This window comes from Rhinolophus sinicus, chromosome 13 (assembly GCF_057876585.1).
Source record: "Rhinolophus sinicus isolate RSI-liver-muscle chromosome 13, RSI-T2T, whole genome shotgun sequence".
In the NCBI taxonomy this organism is placed as follows: domain Eukaryota; kingdom Metazoa; phylum Chordata; class Mammalia; order Chiroptera; family Rhinolophidae; genus Rhinolophus; species Rhinolophus sinicus.
In genome coordinates this window covers 63,308,782-63,330,089 of record NC_142513.1, presented here as the reverse complement: position 1 = coordinate 63,330,089, position 21,308 = coordinate 63,308,782, and the positions used below count along the sequence as shown (strand labels likewise).

The following is a 21,308-nucleotide window of genomic DNA, read 5'->3' as shown; positions in this document are numbered from 1 at the left end:
GGAAACCTCTGATTTTGATCCCCTCTCGCAATAAGTTCTTGATTTATGTAGTTGTTTGTTTATAGTAGCTGATAAATAACTATATCATTGTCAGAGGGTGACAAGTATATCGTATGACCCGAAGGAAAATCAAAATGCTGTTCGTACCCTCTTCAGCTAGCTTGCATTAGAAGTATCCTATAAGGAAAATGGGATTAATTATTACTTCAGGAGTCTGACAGAGGTTTAATTTATATGTGGCTTGTCGTTTTAAAAAAGAAACAAAGAAGTAAAAGAAAGGAAGAAGTGTGTGTGTTTTGTTTTAGGCGGTGGTTCCATAGCTGTGTGCAGTTGCCAAAAGTCATCAAACCGAATACCGAAATCTGTGCATTTCAGTATATGTTAACTATATCTCAGTAAAAAAACCAGTTAGTTAATAATTGTTTCATAATAGTTTATATTACTTTTCAGACGTTGAGACTTGCCTTTTTCAAAACACACTGTTTTAGTCACTGTGGCTTCTTTGTGGAAAGTACTCTTTTAAAAGCAAATAAATTTGTTGTAAAAACTCCATGACAGATATTGATGATGCGAGTTTATAGAAATATTTTTCACACAATTTGTGATATTTCCTATTGTGATTATGCAAATTAACTCTGTGTGGACTCTTTTAAAATTCCTTTAAAAACCTCTTGCTTTATGTAATAGAAGACACAGAAATTTCCCTAAAACACACTTGCACAGAATAATGAGTAATTGGAATGGCCAAAATCTCGGTCACCATTAGTTGAGCAACAGAACTTTACCAGCACCCCAGAACCCTCCAACCCACCCACATTTCTTTGGCCAGTCATACCTTTCTCTGAATAGTTGGATAAACTATCACTTTGACTTTTGGGGAACCACTTTTATACTTTTCTGTATAGTTTTATCACCTAAGCATCCATCCCTAAATAACACACGCCATTTTGTTCATTGTTTTCTGGCTGACTTGCAGATTCAGTGACCCTTGTTTCTTATCCTGCTTTCTGTTTTGGGGTTTTGAGTTCTTTCGGTATCCACACTCTTTGACTTCTTTGTCATGTTCTTTTGTGTAACTGCTACAGATTTTTCCCTTGTGGTTACCATGTGACTTACATAAAATATCTTAAAATTGTAACCCACTATTTTCAGCTGGTAACAACGTCAATAGAATTCCAAAACTCTATACTTTTACTTCTCCCCCCCTCCCATTTTAGGTAATTACTCTTACAATTTACATATTTGTTTACTGTGTAACTGCTAGCAGATTACTGCAGTTGTGGCTACTTTTATTCCGTTCCTTTTTGAGCTTTGCCCCCTCATGTAATCTGTCCTGGTCTCTGGGGGGGTGGAACCCTGTGTTCCAGGGCTCTCACTGGGGCCTTGCTCTTCATTAGTTGTTGGTTGTTCTCGTAAGGGGGAATGAAGAGAGGAATGGCCTATGTCACTGTCTTGGTCATGTCACTCCCTTCCTGCATTTTATTTTGTTGTTAAACATTATCTATTAGAAATAATGCTACGATAAACATTCATGTATAGGTTTTTGCATCGCCATAGTTCTTTGGGGCATGTGTCTAGAAATGGAACTGCTTAATTGTATAGTAAGTTCTCTATTTAACTTTTTGAGAATCTGGCAAGCTTTTCCAGAGTTGCTGTGCCATTTTATATTCCCACTAGCAACATAAGAAGCTTCCAGTTTCTCCACACCCTTGTTAATTTCTGCCTTTTTAAATAAAGATGTCCTAGTGGCTGAAGTGGTATCTCATTGTGATTTGATTTGCGTTTCCCTCGGAGCTAATGATACCGAACATCTGCATGCATATACTGGCTATTTGTGTTTCTTCTTTGGAGAATTTTCTGTTCGAATTCTTTGCCCATTTTTTAAACTGCGTTATGTATTATTGCTGAGTTGTAAGTATCCTTTATATATCTGGCTCTAAGTCCCTTATTAGCAATATTATTTGCAATTTTTTTCTCCCATTACTTGGGTTGTCTTTTCACTTTCTTGATGGTGTCCTTTGAAGCCAAACAGTTTTAATTTTGATGAAGTCCGATTTATCTGTTTTTTTGCTTTGGTTGGTTGTGGCTTTTGTGTCTTAAACTGAGGTCATGAGATGGAGGTCTTAATTTTAGGGAATTCCGTACCTGGGGAGTGCAAGCCTTCCCAAAATAGAAGCCAGCCTCCCTTGCAGCTTGGCACAGGCATATGACCTAAGGTCTTCTGTTTTGAAGCCCTAATGCCAGATTTTGAATCTGAATCTAGGGAGTCTAGAAAGGCACGACGAACAATTCATTCCATTAAGGGTAGCAGCAGACGCCTTGGTGTCCAGGTTTCAGCAGTGGCAGGGCACGCACCCTTCCATCCACATGCCAGCTGCAGGGCTGTGCCTGTAGTATGTCTGCACTGAAAATCTCCCTCTTCCCATCACTAGTCCATTCCTTCAGTGAATCCGTTGGGAGGGAAAATGCTAACTGGGAACCTGCTTCCCATTATTTTAAATGAGGGAAAAAATGCCTTAGATGTCGATCTTAAACCAGTTTCCTTAGCTGCACTCTAACATTGTAAAATGCATATATGAACGCTAAATAGTCATGTCAGGATGTCAGATGTTTACAACATCAGAGCAGGTAATACAGTTGTTAATATTAATATTTTGCTTTGCATGCAGTGGTACACAGTACACATTCCCTTTATTGACAGTCTGTGCATTTCACAAAACGTCTGTATGTGATCCTTATATATAGTCTGGGAGTTCTGTTTGGAGTGTAATCCATCTGCATATCACTGTAATTAAAATGCACTGAGTTTGGGGCATATATAAATTTTTCTGTACACCTATCAGCTGAAAAACTTTGTGTTGAGAGATCAGTATGGTCTATGAAGTTTGGGTATCACAAACCAAGAGGCCTTCGGCCAAGAAGATGTCACTTGTAGCAACATTCTGTAGAGGCATGCCTGTTTTTACTGTGTGCCTGAGCCATGCAGGGTACCGTCCACACGCTGCTATTCTGGTCTGCAAGCCCAGGTTTTAAATAGAACCGTCTGGTGTTTCCTAAGCCTGTCCTAGATACCCTAACACACACACACACACACACACACACACACACACACACACACACGCGCGAGGGAGGGAGGGAGGGAGGGAGGGAGGGAGGGAGGGAGGGAGGGAGGGAGGGAGGGAGGGAGAAAGTGAAAGCAACATTCTTCCTTTTTCTTTAACAACCCACTCCTCTGACTTTATGGGAAATCATAAAACATCTCATCAGACGAGTTCTTGATTCTAATCCTAGGTTGGTTGGGGTATAACCCTACGCATGTCACTTCCCTAAGCTACGGTTTCTTTGTAGTATGAAAAGTAGATTGAATTAGAAGATCTCTAGGGTTCTGTCTGGCTCTAAAATTATTTGTTTTACTTCAAACACATCATGTATGCAGATCATGTCAGTGGAAAATATTCAGATGAGGGCAACGGTTTTTAAAGCTTCTCTTTTCTAGAAGTGGAGAATTTTCCTAAACAGTTTTTATTCTGTAAGAACTCTTAGGACAACCCAGGTGTTCCTTTTACTTAGAAATTATATACTGATCTTACAGGGTAGAAACTCAGTGATCAAATTGTTTTCTATATCTGTTTATTTTGTTGATTTAAAGTATGTTAGCTGCTGGTGTTAAGGGAAAGCAAAAAAATGCTCCTTCTATCGTGTGTTTCTAGGTGGAAGTCTGCAGTAGGAGAAAAGCAGTCGGAAGATAAATTTGGCAGTGTTAATAGGCAAGCCCTCACTGGAGTATTTTTTCTTTTGCAAGCATTACTCTGCCACCAGTGAAGTCTCATTATTTCTAAGTGTCCTAATCAATAAGGTCAGGGAAGATGGATTTCAGGAGCGGCCACTGTGTTTATGACAAGAAGCGCATGGAGTCATTTATGGGAGTGGGCAGTAATTCTCCTGTTAACTAGCAAGTCAAGGGATCAGTAAGCCCATCTGACATGTCTTTAGGAGGCGCGGAAATCTCAGTGGTGTCCATCACTGACAGAGGAGGAGACTCATATTGTTAATTGAATTTCCCTAAAGAACAAAAATATACTGTCATGTGGGGGAAGGGGAGAAGGAGCAAAGCCATACAAGTCTCCAGCAGGTATGAGTAGGTTGCATTGATTTTCCTCTGCTAATGGCCTGGAATGGATACAGAACCGTCCTTAGAAAATATACAGTTGATCACAGCAGCTCCTTTTTACTTTCGACTTTCAGAATTGTATCAAGAGTATTTCAAATAAAAACATGTAATTAAATATCTAGGATTGTAAAATAAAACATTGCAGTACCGTCCTGTTACAGTAAGGTGTGTTACAGAAAATGTGTGACACTTAAACCTCTTTCATTATCTGCTGTGACCATGACTAAGGACCAGATGATATTCAGAGATGTGAGAGTACTGGAGTTTATTGGGTTGTTCCTCTGATTGGGGGATGCGGACGTGCACAGAGCGTTTTTTACAGAACAAGAATTTTTACTACTATATTACTTGTTCATTGTTAAAAGCAGTTAAGTGATACATAAACATATAATAGAATAAGTGAAAGCCTCCTCCTACTCCCTCTTCTCAGACATAACAACTGTTAACAGTTTGGCAAAAGTCCTTCCATACTTCTTGTCTGTGTGTATATCCTGTGCATACACACACATTTTTTTTTCTCATTAAAAAAAATATATTTCTGCGTGTATTGGTAACCCATTCTTTTCAGTGGGGAGCGGGCTGTATTATCCCACGTCAGCACTAGCTGGGGAGTTTTATTTTAAAAAATGGCCACACATGGCTTAAGAAAAATTCAGCCATCCAAAAGGGAATGCAGTGAAAAGGAAATCCCTCTGTTACTTTACCCAGGGAATTCTTTTTAAACACTCTGGACTTCTCCGTGGAATATTTTTGCCAGTAGCTTAGGTAACCATTTCCCTATAGACCGACATTTGTTTGGATTGTTTTGGGATTTTGCTTTTTCTAAAAGTGCTTTGGTGTACGTCCCTGGACATACACCATCTTGGACTTGGGCTTTGTTTCTGGGTTACATTTACTAGATGTGGCATTGAAATTTTAATTAAAACAAAAAAGCCAGATTACCTTTCAGACATGTTAAAAGGTGGTAGCTTAGCCTATGTACTCGGGATCAGTAGTTAGTCGGTTAAGCCGCAAAGTCAAACTGAGGAAGTCGTGTTAGCACGTTAGGTCTGTCCTCACTTACCAGTCTTCTAATGTAGGAACAAAGCTGCTCTTTGTGAGTCGTTTTCTTCTTTGGAATTCCATGGAGTTACTCGTATACAAGTACGAATCCCTATAATCCAATACCTACAAATTTCACTTTCTGGTTTTTCCAAGTGCAGAACAATCTAAGTTCACAATCGGTTCCCTGGATTTTTACTTTACTTCTCTCATCTTTTTTCACGTGTCTCCCTTACACCTAATTTACTGGCAGTTTTGTGTAGCACTTGCCATTATTGAATCTTTCTGAAGCAATCAACTTACTTTTTGTAGAAACTTTTTATTCTAATATGTCATTCTAATATATTTTTACTTGACATTTTGTTAAACTATATACCACGGTGAAGAGTCAATGGACATATACTTGTTTTGGGCATGACTGAGCCTATTCATGGTCACACTCAGAGGCAAGATGTTCACTGGGGGGTCGGCATCTGTCTGCATGTTTCCCAGAGGAAGTGGAGAGTGTCCCTTAATCCATCATTTTGGCTCAGTGGAGGCCAGGGACAGAGAGAAGTCTCTCGAATGCCTGTTCGTGGTTTACAAGCACCCCTTTCACACATCCTTGCTGACGATAGGCATCGTTAATCCATAGTGTGTGTTAAAGCCGGGAAGTGTTTGCCAGTGAACACCAACAGCGAGACCCAGGCATCGATTGAGCATCTACCCTTGTAACACTTTGGGCTGCTGTCTCGTGAACTCGTTACAGTAACCCTATAATGTTAGATCTGATGTTATCCCCATTTTTAAGAAAAGACATTGAGACACAGAGATTAACTAACTCGGCCAAAGTCACATTGTAAGTGTAAAGCTAAGAGTCAAAGATATTTTTATTATAATAAATTTACTGCGTGACATAATAAATTTACCGCATGAATTCAGTATTTCAATGTCATATATTCACACAATAAGTTAGAACATTCTGGCAAAATACAGCAGTTGTCTCTGTAGTATATAAAATTTATTTTCCTTTCATGACATATCTTGCAGAATGGTTTGTAACATATGCAGTAAGTCCATACTGAGCCTACATGGTACTTACCTCTTTTTACAATCATTGGAATAGAACTGCTGAATGTTAGAAGCTACGTGACCGTCACAGTTATGTAGTCAGCTCTCTATCTACTTGTTTGTGACGTGGGAGTGAGAAATGCTGATGCTTCCAGACTCGAAGCGCATCAACTGTGTATATTCAAACCGGAATTTCCTGCACTTGTAGCAGAAGGTGACGTGGCCTTGGAGTGTGCATGAGAAACCAATCCGTCCGTAAGCAAAAACGTTAAATCCATTTCTGTAGACCTCCTGAGTGCATCTCTCTAGCTTGTTTCAAAGCACAAGTCAAGACCTGTGTTTCTGTTTCCATCGAGTTTTACCTCTTCTATAGGCAGTATCCAAACCTAAGTGAGGGAGACAGACAGATACACTCCACCTTTCTAAGCCGTAGTTGCTGGAAAATGTTTTGTTTGCTAACACTCTTTATTGAGGGTAACCTTTAATTTCCACATAACCCATCTGCAAGATGATGCTTTTGGCATTGCAATTTCAAAAGAAGAAAAAATACTCTGTACTTTACCCCGTGCTCTTCAGTTTTCTCTAGATGGAAAATACTAGTAAATGGCCAACTTTGTTGAATAAAAATGACCTGCAGATCCTGCTGAGCCCTTGTATGAGTATTTCTGTGGGACGTTTTGAGAACTAGAATTACAAAACGCATGTTGCATCCAGCCTTTTGTGAGAGCTCCTCTTCTTTCCTTTTGAGATCCCTACGTTAAGGTCAAGTCGTCAGGCGTGTAACTGTGCTCTCAACTCAGTGGTGAAGGAGACAGAGGGCTGCAGTCCCTTCGCCACTGGGCTCCTGGCTGCAGTGATAACTGAGCGTAGCATGCTCGGGGTAGATCCCCGTTTTCCTGATTGGAAATCTCTGGCAAAGTAAAAGACTGGACATCCCATTATGAAAAGCACCAGCGGATGTGTCGTACCCTCTGGAAGCGTTCGCCACAGGCCGCCCTGCCCCTTCTGCACTCATACACCCACTCGCTGTGCTGTGTCGCCCTCACTCCTGAACTGCTCTTCCTTTTTCACCCCGTCCTCCTAGCACTTGCATTGCTGTGCCGTAGTGCTTCTCAACGCTGTGCCTCGGAGTTCATCAGGACATTTTTAAGACGTAAATACGGAGATGACTGGCTGATTATCTCTTCTTTGTTTTTTTACATTTTTTACCATAAAAATTGACATGAAAAAGCTGCCAGGGACCACCAGAGACTTAACTAACTGAAACCCTCCACCAGTAACGTTCAGATGCAGCCCAGGTTGAGCATCATTGCTCTTCCAGAATAGTTCATCTGCTTGTTGTCTTCTCAGAGGATTGTAGAGCCTTGCAGGACGCTTTAGCCTCTGTGTCCCTGGAAGCTAGCCCAGTGTCTGTCAGGTTACTAGCTGCTCAGAGGCTCACTGAAGAAGCCACAAAATGACTGAGTGGATGAGATTTGTAGTTCACGAGCAAAAGGACGAAGAGTAAGCTAATGGTGTTTGCAGATATAACAGGTTCTGTGGAAAGGGGTGAGCTGTGCTCTTCCAGTTTCTTGAGGGTAGGGTGAGAAGTCGGCCAAAAGGCACAACTTCCTAGACGAGGCATTGGGAAGACTTTCTTGCCTGTAGAGATTATTCAGCTGTATCAACACATAGGTGAGTTGTGAAGGGTGTGCACTTCCTTCCATAAGATGGTAGTTAGAAATGTGGGCCTGTACACTGGAGATGGAAGCACAGCCCTCCGTGATGTGTGGTTCTAAGCTTTGGGGCCAGGACAGATTTGGTGGAAGAAGTTAGAACAATCCGGTCCAGGGCGAACCAGCTAAGACTACAAAGGATTTCCAGGGGCTGCTACAGTGGGTTCTGGGTCTGAGGTGTAACGGGCTTTTCACCTTGACTGATGATGGTGGAAGCAGGGGCGGGGCCGAGGCGGAGGGAAAAGCACCAAGCTCTGCCTGGTGGAAGTGGCAAGCAGCTGAGTCAGGACGTTTGTACTCCAGTCTTGTTGAGCCCTCTCTTCTGGTGCTGGTATCTTGGGAACAGGCAAGGCCGTTGTGAAGAAACGGTAGAGGGCTGACGCACGAGTAGCACTAATACTTGATGCCGGACAGCACTGAGCTCACCAGCAGGAAGGACTGCACTGGGTCTGCAAGTTCACGCTTCGTCCTGGATGTTAAAACTGAATGTTTCACTAAATGGATCGAGCGGTTTTGACTTGGAATATACTGGTGCAGTATGAATGCAGCTATGTCAGTTTTTCTTTTAGCTGATATGATCAAGGGAAAATATACAGATTCTTTTTTCATTTGTATAATAGAAAAATGTCCCTTCTCCAATCTTTAAAAAAGGTCTTTGCCATGCCTTTTATATATTGAAAATATTGGCCAAATGACTAAAGAAGATTAATCATATAAGTACACTAGAAAAAATTAAGACTGTAATTTTCCATAGAGTGTCGTATGAATTGCCTTATATAAAACGTATAAAATAAGTGATATTTCTTGTGAACTGTAAGAAGCAAAATCCTTGGTTTTGGACTCTGATTTCATATATTTGTTACCACGTCTTGAAGTGACCACTGTTCCGTTTTGTAAAGACTTTTTCACATGTTCAGAAATAAAACAGTACATCTGCCCTGCATGTTAAAAGTCATCTTTAGCTCTAAGCCTGTGCAGCCCAGGAATACAAACGTGGGACCTATAAACATTTGTAGACTATAATAGGAGGTTGGCCGGCAATATTCCAACCATCTCATTTCTAAATCTGAGAAGAATCTGATGGAAGCAGATCACTTGTAATTACGAAGGAGTCGGGTGTGGTTTGCAGTGCCATCTTCATTAAGACACACCTTCACGTCCAGAGAGGTGGCCCCCAGCCTGGAGAGTCACAGAGAAGCACCAGCAAGCGTGTCCCATGGAAGGAACTGAGCAAGAAAAGCAGGAAGGGGCTCAGTACGTTTTAGAGAACATTACTTGTCAGTTTTACTCCATACTTTTTCAGTTAAAATCTTTGAAAAATCAGAAGATTAACAGATTTTAAAATTAGGCTCCAGTTCCAAACTGCCCTTTAGAGTAAAGAGAAAATTGTACCGTTTTTCTACAGTTTTCTAAGTCTTTGCTCTCTCGTGTTACTTATTCTTGCCTCAACTAAGTTGCGACAGTATCTTTGGTACATATGTTCTTAAGACTGATGACGACAGTTATGACCTCCCAAAGCTGCTCCCTTGGTGACCACTAATGGTTTATCTAGTGTCAAACAAGATCTTTGTTTTCTTGATTTTAGATAAATTTGCAGCCCACTGCCTCACCAGTCATGATGTCAGTTGTTTACATTTCAGCAAAATGTTTGTCGTAACTTTCAAATATAGGGGAACTGTAGACAGACGGTGTTTATCACGTTGCAGAGACTGTCAGAAATGGTTGGCCTCAACATAACCGAGTCGAGCTCAGCGTTTACATTTTAATCTGCAGAGTGTCAGGCCTGCTCACCATAGTGGCCAGTTTCAGCCTGAGAAGATGAATAGCACAGAATTTTTACACTGGTTGCCATATATTGCTCTCAATTAGTCTTTCCAAAAAAATGCTGCACAGATGATAGTTGAAGGGTGAGAAGAAGTCGTTCCAGCACTGGAAGTGATAGCATTACCCTTTTGGTTAGCGAGCCTCTTCCAGCAGTGAGCATGTGTGGGATGGAACGCATGTGCAGAATGGTTTCCTGTGGTCACGGTCCTCCACAGCGTCTCCATGAGGTCAGGGACGTGTGCTGACAGGTACTCAGAGGAGGGGTGCTCAGGAAGGAGAAGGCCTCTGCTTGCACTCTGATCATGTCAGCTGGTACAGCCAGTGGGAGCCTGTGTGCCCATTTCCGAGAGTCACTCGTTTATTGAGCAGGAGCAAGGGGCAGTGTGTAAATGACTTTAACATTGCTTAAGCTATCTCTGACCGTGGGTGGGTGCCAAGCCAATGTTGGAACACGTAATTTAGGGGACCGCACCCTCATGGCCTCCTTCCTGGTTCTTTTAATCCCGCCCCTCCGAGGACATCGTCACTTGCGGATCAGAACAGCGTCTGGATCGAGCCCGCGCCTCGTTTCTTTCTGCATTTACGTGCAGTGGTGCTTGTTACAGGTTCCCCTTCGCTCTGCTCATCTATGTCTGCTGTTTTCTTAAAGATGCTTTCCTGTAGAAGACCTAGGGTTAATTCCATCTTGATCCCTTGGAGTATATGGTGAGAGGTCTGGCTCCTGAGGATACTTACTGGACGAAAATGAGTGAGTGATGGATAGATTGATGAATGAAAAGTCAACAATAGCCTGCATATTTGAGAGAGAGTGTGGTCAACAGAGGAAAATAAGTGAGGAGAGAATGATCTGAATGGCGCTCATTCTTATCTAATTTAGATGAGGCTTCAGGTAAATTCGTGATGAGTCCATGTAGCCTGTCTGAGCTCTTCCGTGTACATGCTTGTGCACCCTTCATACAATACCCGTTGCACAAGTTGCAGTGTTTATGTATTCTTGTGCCAGTTGTAACACCTGGGACATAAATGGATTACTAAGGTATAGCTGTGAAGGGTTGACTCCTCTTATCACTTTGATTTAGTAAGTAAGAAAAAGGACTTTTATAGTTTGGTTAACGTACATCAATAAATTTAATTCTAGACCACCTTTCTGATTAAAGCATTCACCAGTACAAGTAGAGCAGTACTTTGTGACACTGCTTTCAGTGACTGTAGAATCCCTACATACTTGTGAATGGAAACTAATTATACCAGACTGGAATGCTAGGCTGTAAACGCCGTCAAGGTGTGGACGTGTCTGGCGTATGTGACTGTTGCATGTAGCCGTAACTGCAGGAGGTGGTTCCTGCCCACTGCGCGGCACCCAGAGCTGGGGAGGTGGGGGCGGGAGTGTGGCCTCACCTGGACCTGTAGGTGACAGTGCAGGGCTTCCACAGCACCTGGACAGATGACGTTTCTGACTAGGTAGGAGCCCTGCATGTGTGTGCATGGGACACCGCAGCCGAGGTCCTGCATGTGTGTGCATGGGACACCGCAGCCGAGGTCCTGCATGTGTGTGCATGGGACACCGCAGCCGAGGTCCTGCATGTGTGTGCATGGGACACCGCAGCCGAGGTCCTGCATGTGTGTGCATGGGACACCGCAGCCGAGGTCCTGCATGTGTGTGCATGGGACACCGCAGCCGAGGCCCTGCATGTGTGTGCATGGGACACCGCAGCCGAGGCCCTGCATGTGTGTGCATGGGACACCGCAGCCGAGGTCCTGCATGTGTGTGCATGGGACACCGCAGCCGAGGTCCTGCATGTGTGTGCATGGGACACCGCAGCCGAGGTCCTGCATGTGTGTGCATGGGACACCGCAGCCGAGGCCCTGCATGTGTGTGCATGGGACACCGCAGCCGAGGCCCTGCATGTGTGTGCATGGGACATCGCAGCCGAGGCCCTGCATGTGTGTGCATGGGACATCGCAGCCGAGGTCCTAGAACTGTGCCGTCTGGGGTTAAGCCTTCTGTGTGGGGTGCGCTTCCCCTGTGCCATGCCACTCGTGCACTTTGGTCTTGCATAAGTTTGGGGACAGCAGTCTTCTGATTTATTCCTTTGTAGGCTTGGAGGTCTTTTATTAGTACAGAAATACGCATTTATTAATTCAACAACAGTGCCAGGCACTATTTTAGAAACTAGGATTCTAAAATCACTTTTAAGCTGCAGCTTGTAATATATGAATAGATTTCCCCGATTTATACTGACATCTTCATGTAAATATATTCAGACTGTAGGCGTATATATGGTGTTTAACCCTGTAGAGAAAAATTTAACCTAACAGTTTGACCTGACAGTTTACATTCGAATCGCCCAGTTCTTCCTATCAAGTTGTATTCTTTTTCTTCTTTAATTAAACAACATTCATTTCTCACAGTTCTGACAGCTGGAACAGCCCAGATGAAGGTGCCAGCAGATTCGGTGTCTGGTGAGAACCCTCTTCCTGGTTCATAGATGGCCAACTTCTCGCTGCTGTGTCCTCTCATGGCAGAAGGCGGCTCAAGTTGTATTCTTAAAAAGTGAGGGGAGTGGGTACCATAACTGGATCTGCTGTAATCCGCTGACTGTTAGGCAGTGCCACTCTCAGGCCACCTGAAATATAACTGTATTTTTTGGCAGATTAGAGTAAAAGGCACCTTGTCAGACGTAGGTTCACTTAATCAAAGGCCCATACTGAGACAACAGAATCACGTGTGGGGGCCGCTGATCGCTTATAGTGCTTAACTATGTGTGGCCTCTGAGCTGCAGGGTGCTGGTTAGTGTTTGGAAGCACCGCACGGGGGCATGCAGAGGTCGTCGTTGGACTCGAGCCTCCTCTTCCAGCAGTTTCCGTGTTCAAGCTTTCCTGTGCTTGGTGCTTTGATCCAGCCGACAACGCCTGTGGCGGAGCTCCTGCTGCTGAGTCCAGAGAAGACATAGCAGACCGGTCGCTACAGAGTCCTCAGAGAGTGTGAAGCTACGTGGCAAATACGCAGGAACCCTTACAAGTTCAAATGCAAGAGTGAGAAAAGCAGGCTTTGGTTCCGAGTCCATGGCCACCGGCAGAAGAGTGGCCTTCCCAGAAAACGAGCATCTCTTCTGTTTCTTCCCCTCCTTCACATCTCACCTTGTCCATGGAACCAATAGTATTGAGCTAGTTCATGACAAATGCAATACAATCTGTCCAATTTTCAGTTCTATGTACAAATGCCCAGTTTGACTCGCTGTTCCATTCACCAAAGTTGCATATTAAAAAGTTAGAAAGGTTTGAAGAAGTGTTTTTCACTGGGCGTTGTGAAAAGGCGGCCTGTGAGTGCCCTGTCCCTGTCCTGTGTGAGCCCTGGGTCGTGTGACAGCCACATGCTCCTTTGGCACCTCAACCTTACCTAGAAGGTAGAAAAGCGTTAGATTCTCTTCGTGCGCACGTTCCCCTGCTCGAGTCCTGGCTCTTTTGCAGGCGATGTTGAGCCTGCCCCTGACGAGTTAGTGTCCTTCACGCCTTCTGCAGAACAGGTGATTGTGGAAGGGGCTCTTCTTCCTGCCCTGCTCCCCGCCCCAGGCCAAGCCCGTTGCCTTCCTCGGCAGTGTGACTTTTCTCCAGCAGTCCTGCCTGTCTGTTGGCATCGTCATCGCTGATGCTGCGTCCTCCTCATCATTTCCCAGTTGAAGCACAGTAACCTCCTGCCTGAGTTCCTTGGCTTAGCCCTCTCCAGTCTACCCTCCGTACAGCTCCCAGAGCCTGCCTTCCAAAGCGGAACTCTGGTGTGTCACACTGTGTTTTCCAGCCTTTCGGCGGCCCTTTGTTGACTGAGAATGATTCACACTCTGCATACAAGGGACCCTACAAAATCTGTTCTCTCCACCCCATGGCATCGTCCCTCGACATTTCCCCTCACACAACACAGTCTAATCGTTCAGTGGCTTGTGGCCCCTGAGGGGCCCTGTACCCTCTCACCCCATGACTGGCGGCTCTGAGGCATCAGTTCACCTGCCCACCACATCTACCACGCGCTTCACCTTGATAGAGGGCGGCTTGTCTTCTGAGGCTCATCTCTGCTGCCAGCTCCTTTAGGAAGTGTCCCCCTCCTCGCCCCTGCCCTTCACCTGGCAGGCGAGGCACCTGCTGTGGAAGCCCTTGGTGTCACATACACAGCGTCTTGCCCTGTGTTACACTGATCTGTTTGCAAGTCTTCTCAGTGGAAGGTAAGGTTCTTGAGGGTAGCTCCTAATCACGTGTCTGCTATTTAGCAAGCACCGGGCACGCAGTTGGCAGACAGTAAATGTTGGTCCAAACAAATGGAATGGGTTTTCCGGCTTGTCTTCCAGTCTGTTCCGTGCCTTAAGGCAAGTGAATGCCTAGACAGTCAAGACAGGTGCTTGTCTGAGCCAGCAGCTCACTGTAGGAAAGTGGCCAATTTGGCTGATTTGGTGACGCCTGGAAGGACTAATTTCTGGGAAAGACGTCACAAAGGCAGTCTGTTACGAGGGGACACTGCGGTTATCTTGAAGTGAGGCCGTGCTATCAGAGACTCATGATGTCACTGTGTTTGCTTTCATTTACATATCTCATGTTTCTTGTGTTTTTATCAAGAAGCTGGGAAAGCCTATCTTTTATGTCATTTATTTCTGGAATCCAAAATAGAGACATTATACATCATTAGATATGGTTTTTTGTTATCTTTAAAATGGATTTTTCTAAAGCAACCAACTAGAGTTCCTTGTATATTCTGGGTTTGCTGGATTGATCTAGTAAGCTTGTTCATATATAAATCTAAGACAGTGAGTTGTATATGCCGTAAAAATCTAGTAAGATCACAGAGCGCATAACATTTGCCAAACCACCCAAAATGGCCTTTAGATATTCTGTGGCGCACTGGCCTGATGTAGTGTGTTTAGCCCTGGTAAGGGAATTTTCAATCTTCAGGTTCCTCCCGAGTCCGGAATTCTAAGATTCTTTAATTCTTTTCTGTCTTTTCCTCTTTCTGCTTAGCTGCCTGGACAACGGCCCTTTTCAAAGCTCGGGAGCCTTTCTGTCAAGAAAAACATAGGGCCATCTCTGGGCACAGTGCGGCCCAGACGTACAGTGCGGCCGTCCTGCCTAGGACACATCCCAGCACTCAGGGCGTACCCGTCCCACTCACCTCAGATGGTAGGGTTTGGGGGACACCGGTTTTCAGTGTGCGCTGTCCCAGGGGCAGCACGTGTTGATGGTCAAGCTCAGGTTCTGGACTCAGACGCACTTGGGCTGGATTCCTTGGTCAGCCTGCGAGTTGCATAATCTTGAGCAGGTGACTTCCCTTCTCTGCACGTTAGTGTCCCCAGGTAACTGGGAGTGGCAGTTGTGTGAACGTCAGGCGTTGTTGTGAGTAGTACAGGAGCCACTGCTTGCGAGCAGCTCCCAGGAGTGTGCCTGGTATGTAGGGTGCACGCTTGGCGAGTGCCAGTGACACTCGTGTGTGCGAAGCACGTGGGGACAGCAGTAACTCGGACATATACAGGCCCTGTCCTTGTAGACCGTGATGAGTGTGGGAGGACGCCACTCCAGTGTGCATTCATGCTGCAGCAGGAAGACTGTATCCAAGGCCGCCCGGGAGCCAGACACGGCCCCTTTGAGGAGGTCACGTCAAAGCTGAGATGCTTATTTAAAATAGGTGTTTCTGAGAGAAATCCTGCTTGCGTGCAGTTCTGAGAGCCACACAGGCCACAGCCTATGTCCCACCCAGAACACTGAGGGTCTTCCATTACGGGTGTCACTTAGCCCTGGGTGAACTGGAAGTGAAATGTGAAGTCCTGAAAAAGCAGGAACCCTCAGGGGTGGGAAGTGACATTCACTTGATGACAGTTTGCTAGATTCTTGGCTGGAGAGGGGGGGCGGTGTGGAGAAGAAGCTGATGGTCAGAGCGTTGGTACAGATGCACAGCCACTTGGCTGGGAAGCCTGTATCCTAGTTTATGAACTGAGGCACCGAGAGCAGAAGTGACCTGCCTGATGTTCTGTGGCTATTGAGTGAAAGCATCGGGATTCAAACCAGGCAGAACTATTGCACAGGCCATGCTCACTTCCAGCGTCCAAACAGCGAGTGAGACACGCTGTGCGCGCAAGGAGCCAGCCCCCAGCCTAGAGGCCGCACCTGCCGGGGCCAGAATTCTAGTCCCGTCTGTCCCAAAGTCAGCAAGGCTGTGTGCTCCTGCCGCCTGATTCCCCGGACAGTGCTCATTTCCACCTGTCTTAGAGTCCCACCTCTCCCTGCAGTCCCTGTTGTTCATACAAAGCCCTGTGCTGCTTGCTGTTCACACGTGAATGTCTTCAGAGGCACAGGCTCTTCTAGGATCTTTGCGTCGCTTTTGCGTACGAGAACTTGACTTTCCCATGTTGGGAGGATGTGGTCCTGTATGCCGTTTCACACTCCGCACTGAAGGCTGTGTGTAAGTACAGAGGGTGGTCAGCTTTCTGTCAGGTGCGCTCGAGTGTTCCTTGTAAAGATGTTAGCCTTCCATAACCACGTAAGATTCTGTCATGCTTGGTGCTCCCCACACTTCGTGAAGCCTCAGCGTTCTCTTGGCCTCAGATAAGCAGGCTTGTAAACGTGTGACTTCACCTTTCCACCGGACTTCTCTTATTCTCCCTAGTGGGCGCGTAGCGCAAACAGCTCTAATGTGGGAATTCCCTGGGCAGCGCTAACTCTTCCGTGAACATTTGGCTGTGTTTGCTTTAGCAGAATAAAAAAAGAAAGCACGCATTCTTCAAAAGCCTTTCTTGCTGCTGTGCACGTGAGGAGTTCCTTCTTGCGACATCTCGGTGGAGGGCAGAGGCTCTGCCTGGGTCAGGTGGCGTCTGTGACTAGAGTGCACGCTCATTTCTGCCTCCTTCCTTGCCACCTTTTGTATCAGATGGTCTCCCAAGTACCAGGCATGGCACGTTTTGGGTCCTGCTTTCTCTGTATGCCTTTCAGCTGCTAGAGAACAGGAGACCGTAGACGAGGGTCCTGGCTGCGGACAATCCACCCAAGAAAACGTTGCCGGTCACTAGCCACGTCCACGCTTTCATTTCTTCTGCACTAAGTGAAGCATGCCCAGTGCTTCCTGGCAGGATCAGGTCTAAAATCAGCAGAGCGTGACTGTGCTCGTGCCCCGTCGCAAGCCTCTGAACCTCGCTGCTGCTTGAGAAGAAATCTTGCGGTAACTCTCCTGTCGGACACAAGCGGAGAAGATGCACGCGAAAGACTTTGAAGCGCTGTCTCCTGAAGTGGGGGGCACAGCCTACAGGCCTTTCACTGCCATGCAGGAAGGAGTTCTGAGACGGCCCTGGCCAAGAGAGGGCTGTGGGCCAGATGCGACGGGAGCTGCAGGGAGCCTGCCTCAGGGGCCAGGGCCATATTGCCTGCCTGCCTGCCTCCTCCTCCGTCCTCTTACCCCCTCCCTTTTTCCTTCCCTCCCCCTCCTCACCCAGGGCCTGCTGCCCTCCTGCTGTGCGCAGGGTCCTTCCTATTTCCTGACAGTCCCAAGACCTGCACTACTGGGTAAAAGGACTCCTCATATTTCAGTCCCACAGAACCCACTTAGCTCTCATTTCCCTTTTTATTTACTTGGGATGGTCAAACGTGGCATTCCTTTACTTCTCTGAGTCTGGATTATTTCAAGACTTTTTTTCTCTTGAGTTGCTAGTGAACAGTAATGTAAGAGCTCAGGACCCCTCTGGTGTGAGAAGTTACTTCACCTTGTCTTCCAGTGTTGAGCTGAATGCAGCCTGGAATTCTGGATTTGATCCTGGAACAGAGAAAGGACTCAGTGGGAAGACTAGGGCAAATCCAAATAAAGGCTGTAGTTCGGTTCATAATAGTATAGCTTTAATGTACTTCCTTCGTGTTGCAAATGTCATGATATGTACGGTGTTAACATGAGGGAAAGCTGGAGTAAGGCACACGGGGCCTGTCTACTGTCCTTGAAATTCTTTGACAAATTTAGAATTATTTCAAAACAAATTTTCTTTAAATATTTTAAATAGTATCGAGTCTAAGATTTTACAGAATTGTTTACAGATTTGGGATATTTAGGGATAAGTGTGCCAAAGTCCAGCCTGTTCCTATCGCCACACACACGGTTCTCCCTCAGCTTTCTTTGTACAGGCCCATCGTGGGCTCAGAGTCAGGGAAACCTCGCTGGCTGTAAGAAGTGAGTCGGACACTGACAGCTCCTGCGCCTGGTTTTCTCGTCTGTAGAAGGGGTGCTGACCCTACGTCACAGGGCTGTGGAGAGGCCCCGTCTAAGGTAGCAACCTGGGGCCAACCCCAGGTGCGCCCTTGAAATACACTCTTGGTTAGCCCCCTAGCATGGCCCTTTGAGAAAAGCAAAGTTTGGGTTTCTGTTCCCTCCTTAAAATTCACTCCCCTCCCGCCTCCCTCCTTAAGGACATGACAGGGTCTGGGTCACTACTTCCCATGAAAATAGGCACGCAAACCACTGAGGAGATCAGCAGCGGTGGCTGGCAGTTGGTCGGGGCTCGTCCCCTCAGGCAGGCCCAGGACTAGGGCCATGTCTGCAGCAGCCACGACCTGCAGCCTCTTCACTGTTTCCAGCTCGCGTGGACCCTACCTTGGCTTCCCAGGCACATGCCTGTTTCTAGGCCTCTTCCTCCTCGTTGTGGACGAATGGGTTTTCTCTCCCTTGAAGAGACGCTCTGATGTTAGAATTCCCAGAAACTACACTGTAATTTTATTCTTGGATTCAGCAATATTTCTCGAATACTATTTTTTGCTAGACCCTGTGTCAACATCATCCCAGCTGTCAGGGACCTCTCAGTCTGCTTTGTGAACAAGTAAGTAGATCGTCAGTGTGACCCGCTTTACAGTGAAATGACAGAAAGATCAGTTAAGCGCTACAACAGGCCTCTCTTCTCCCTGCCACCTTGCTGGAGAAGAGCCTCTGAGCTTCAGGTCCTGCCTAGGGGTCCGTCCCCGTTACTGCTTTTGTCCAGGCCACTCTCTACTGCAAAACATGTTCTCCTTGGTCTCGTGGTCCCGAGTTTCTTTTGCTTACCAACTTGGAAATGCCAGGACACTTAAGATGCAGGAACAGAGGGAAAGGGGGACTGCTGTGGCAAGACTGCTCGAGTGGGCTGTGGGCCCCAGGGTAGCCAGGAAGTGGGGAAGTGGGAGAATATGGGAGTCGCCCGAGGAACCTCGTTTGTACGACCTTGACTTTGGGTCCTTTGTCTTTTACTTTGGTAGCGGTAACTCAGAACACTGTCCACGTTGCACCCACTGCGTCCTGAAGAACTGGCCGAGGGAACCATGTCCTCAGTGCCAACGCTCACTGTAGCACGTGTCTCCCTGCCCTGCACTGACCTGTGTTCAGTCTGTCACCCGAACAGGTGCCAGGCCGGGCCCAGTGCCTGCCAAGGGCAGCCTCGTGAGCTTGCGGGCCAGGGACAGCGCAATAGCTACGGGAGTTCTGCTGGATTGCAGCAGTGGGCTCGCACACTCTGTCATCTGTCTTCAGGGCTTACATGGAAGGACCGGGAGCACGTAGGTCTGGTGTCCTGCTTTTGCCCTTCAGCCCCGCACCAGCCCCTCAGTCTCCTGGCCTCTTCTCACTCAGTCCAAACAGATCCCCACGCATGAGTCACCTCCCTCCAGCTCCCAGAGGGCCTTCCAGAAGGTCCAAGCTCCAATTAGCATCACAAAGGAATTGTTCCTCTCACCTGGAGACAGTTTTTCCAGCCTCTCTCAGCCCCACTTACCTTACTATCTTACGCGTTCAAACTGTTGGTTACGATTTTACTCTTTCTGGCACCACATTTCCACAAATGGATAATTTGCTTGTGATTTTCTTAACCCCTGGGCCAGAGTCCTTACAAGTGGGAATGTCTCAAGCTTAAAGGCTGAGCCTACACATTTATGTCGGTTTCGGGCCTAGGAAGAAGGCCTAGAAGGGAGCAAGCACGCAACAGAACGAGGAGTGGCAGCTTATGCTGCTTGCTGCTTCTAAACGCGCAACAGGTCTGTCTTAGGTGCTGCCAGATGCTCAGAACAGTCTCGCTCATCTTGCTAATGAGCGCGCAGCGGCTTTCCCCATCTGCCACCTCCGCCTGAAAGGCTGGAAGGCCCTCCTCCCTATCACAGAGAGCATAATCAGTGTCTGTCGAGAAGTCCAGTACAAAGGCCAGAAGCCTGCGGGCCACCAGACATCAACAGCTGCCTCGCCTTTCATTGGGAAACATGATAGCAGTTACTCTCGTTATTTCATAACTGAATGGCTTCCCAGGCCATGTAAGTCACATGGAAGCTGTCGGGTTTTGCTGGCTCGTAGCTACGCTGAACTGGGGTATTAGAACGGTGCTGCTAATCCTTTTAGTCAGCTGTCAGTCCCACAGGACTCTGGAGAGGGAGAGGGCAGAGGAAGGCCGAGCTGTTAAGGTGGTCTGCCAGGTACGCAGGTAAAGCCACACACCTGATCCCAGGGTACTTCCTCCTCACTCAGAGACGGGCTGTAAAGCTCTTCATGGAACTTCCGGTCTCACATGCCTGGACGCTGAGCTTTTGGGGAAGGGCCAGAGGAGAAAGGGAAGCTCACCTTTCTAGCGGAGGATGTTCCGTCATGGGACACACTTCGCTGGGTGCCATGGCGTTGCGTCTTGTGCCCTAATCGAGAACGCAGACACAGGAGCGTTTCGGCTTTCCAGTCTAGGACGCGAACACGCACAACTCTGGGATGATGCCACAGGTGATGAGGGCCTCGGGGAAATGCGGAGAAGTTCAGAGCCCTTCGAGTGTAGCTGAGGGGGTCAGGAAAGGCTTCATGAACCAAGCGACATTCGATCTTGGTCTTAAAGGACTGAAAGGTGGCATTTGAAATTACAAGTCGAGAAGGTGGCGGTTGGGATGGGAAGAATAATTATGGGTGAAGTAGTTTTAGCAAACTTGCTTTTTCCTTGGACACTGACGGGGATAGATGAGACGGTGTGTTTGAGGGTCATCGAGACTCACTGTGGCATTCAGACGTCCAAGAATAGAGAGCAGCGTATGGAAAGTTCCAGGTGATTGGCCCCAGAAGTTAGAGAAGAGGTGGACCTGGGAGGCCCTGGGCTGCCTGTCGTCTTCCTGGATTATCGAGTGAAAGGGATTTCCATTTTTGTTTGCATGTGGAGCTGCGACTGCCACACACTTGAGAATGTGGTTTAGCTTTGACCTCTGGAGGGCTCCTCATGAGTCCCCTCGTCCCCTGCGGTGAAGAAGCCATGGGATAGCGTGTCTGCCTTTAGTACAGAGAGGAGAATGGGGTCCGGCGGGAGGTGTGTCTCTGTGTTCCACTCACATGTCTGTCATGTTCATCTGTCATACCTCACAGGACACTGTCGCTGTGACAGAAATCATTTCCTTTGTTCATCCTTCTGTCCAGTCACTCATCAGGCTGGTATTTATCTTCCCCGTTCTGTGCTGGGACCAGGGCTGCAAACAGGGCAGAAAAGAGGGGTGATTGAGGAGAAGCTGGGGGT

At 46.7% G+C, this 21,308-nt stretch overlaps 1 protein-coding gene across 26 annotated transcripts in view; it reads left to right on the top strand.

Annotated features, from left to right (window-relative positions):
* SCAPER (S-phase cyclin A associated protein in the ER) overlaps positions 1-21,308 on the top strand; it is a 220,490-nt gene that overhangs the window by 119,984 nt on the left and 79,198 nt on the right. The window lies entirely within an intron of this gene.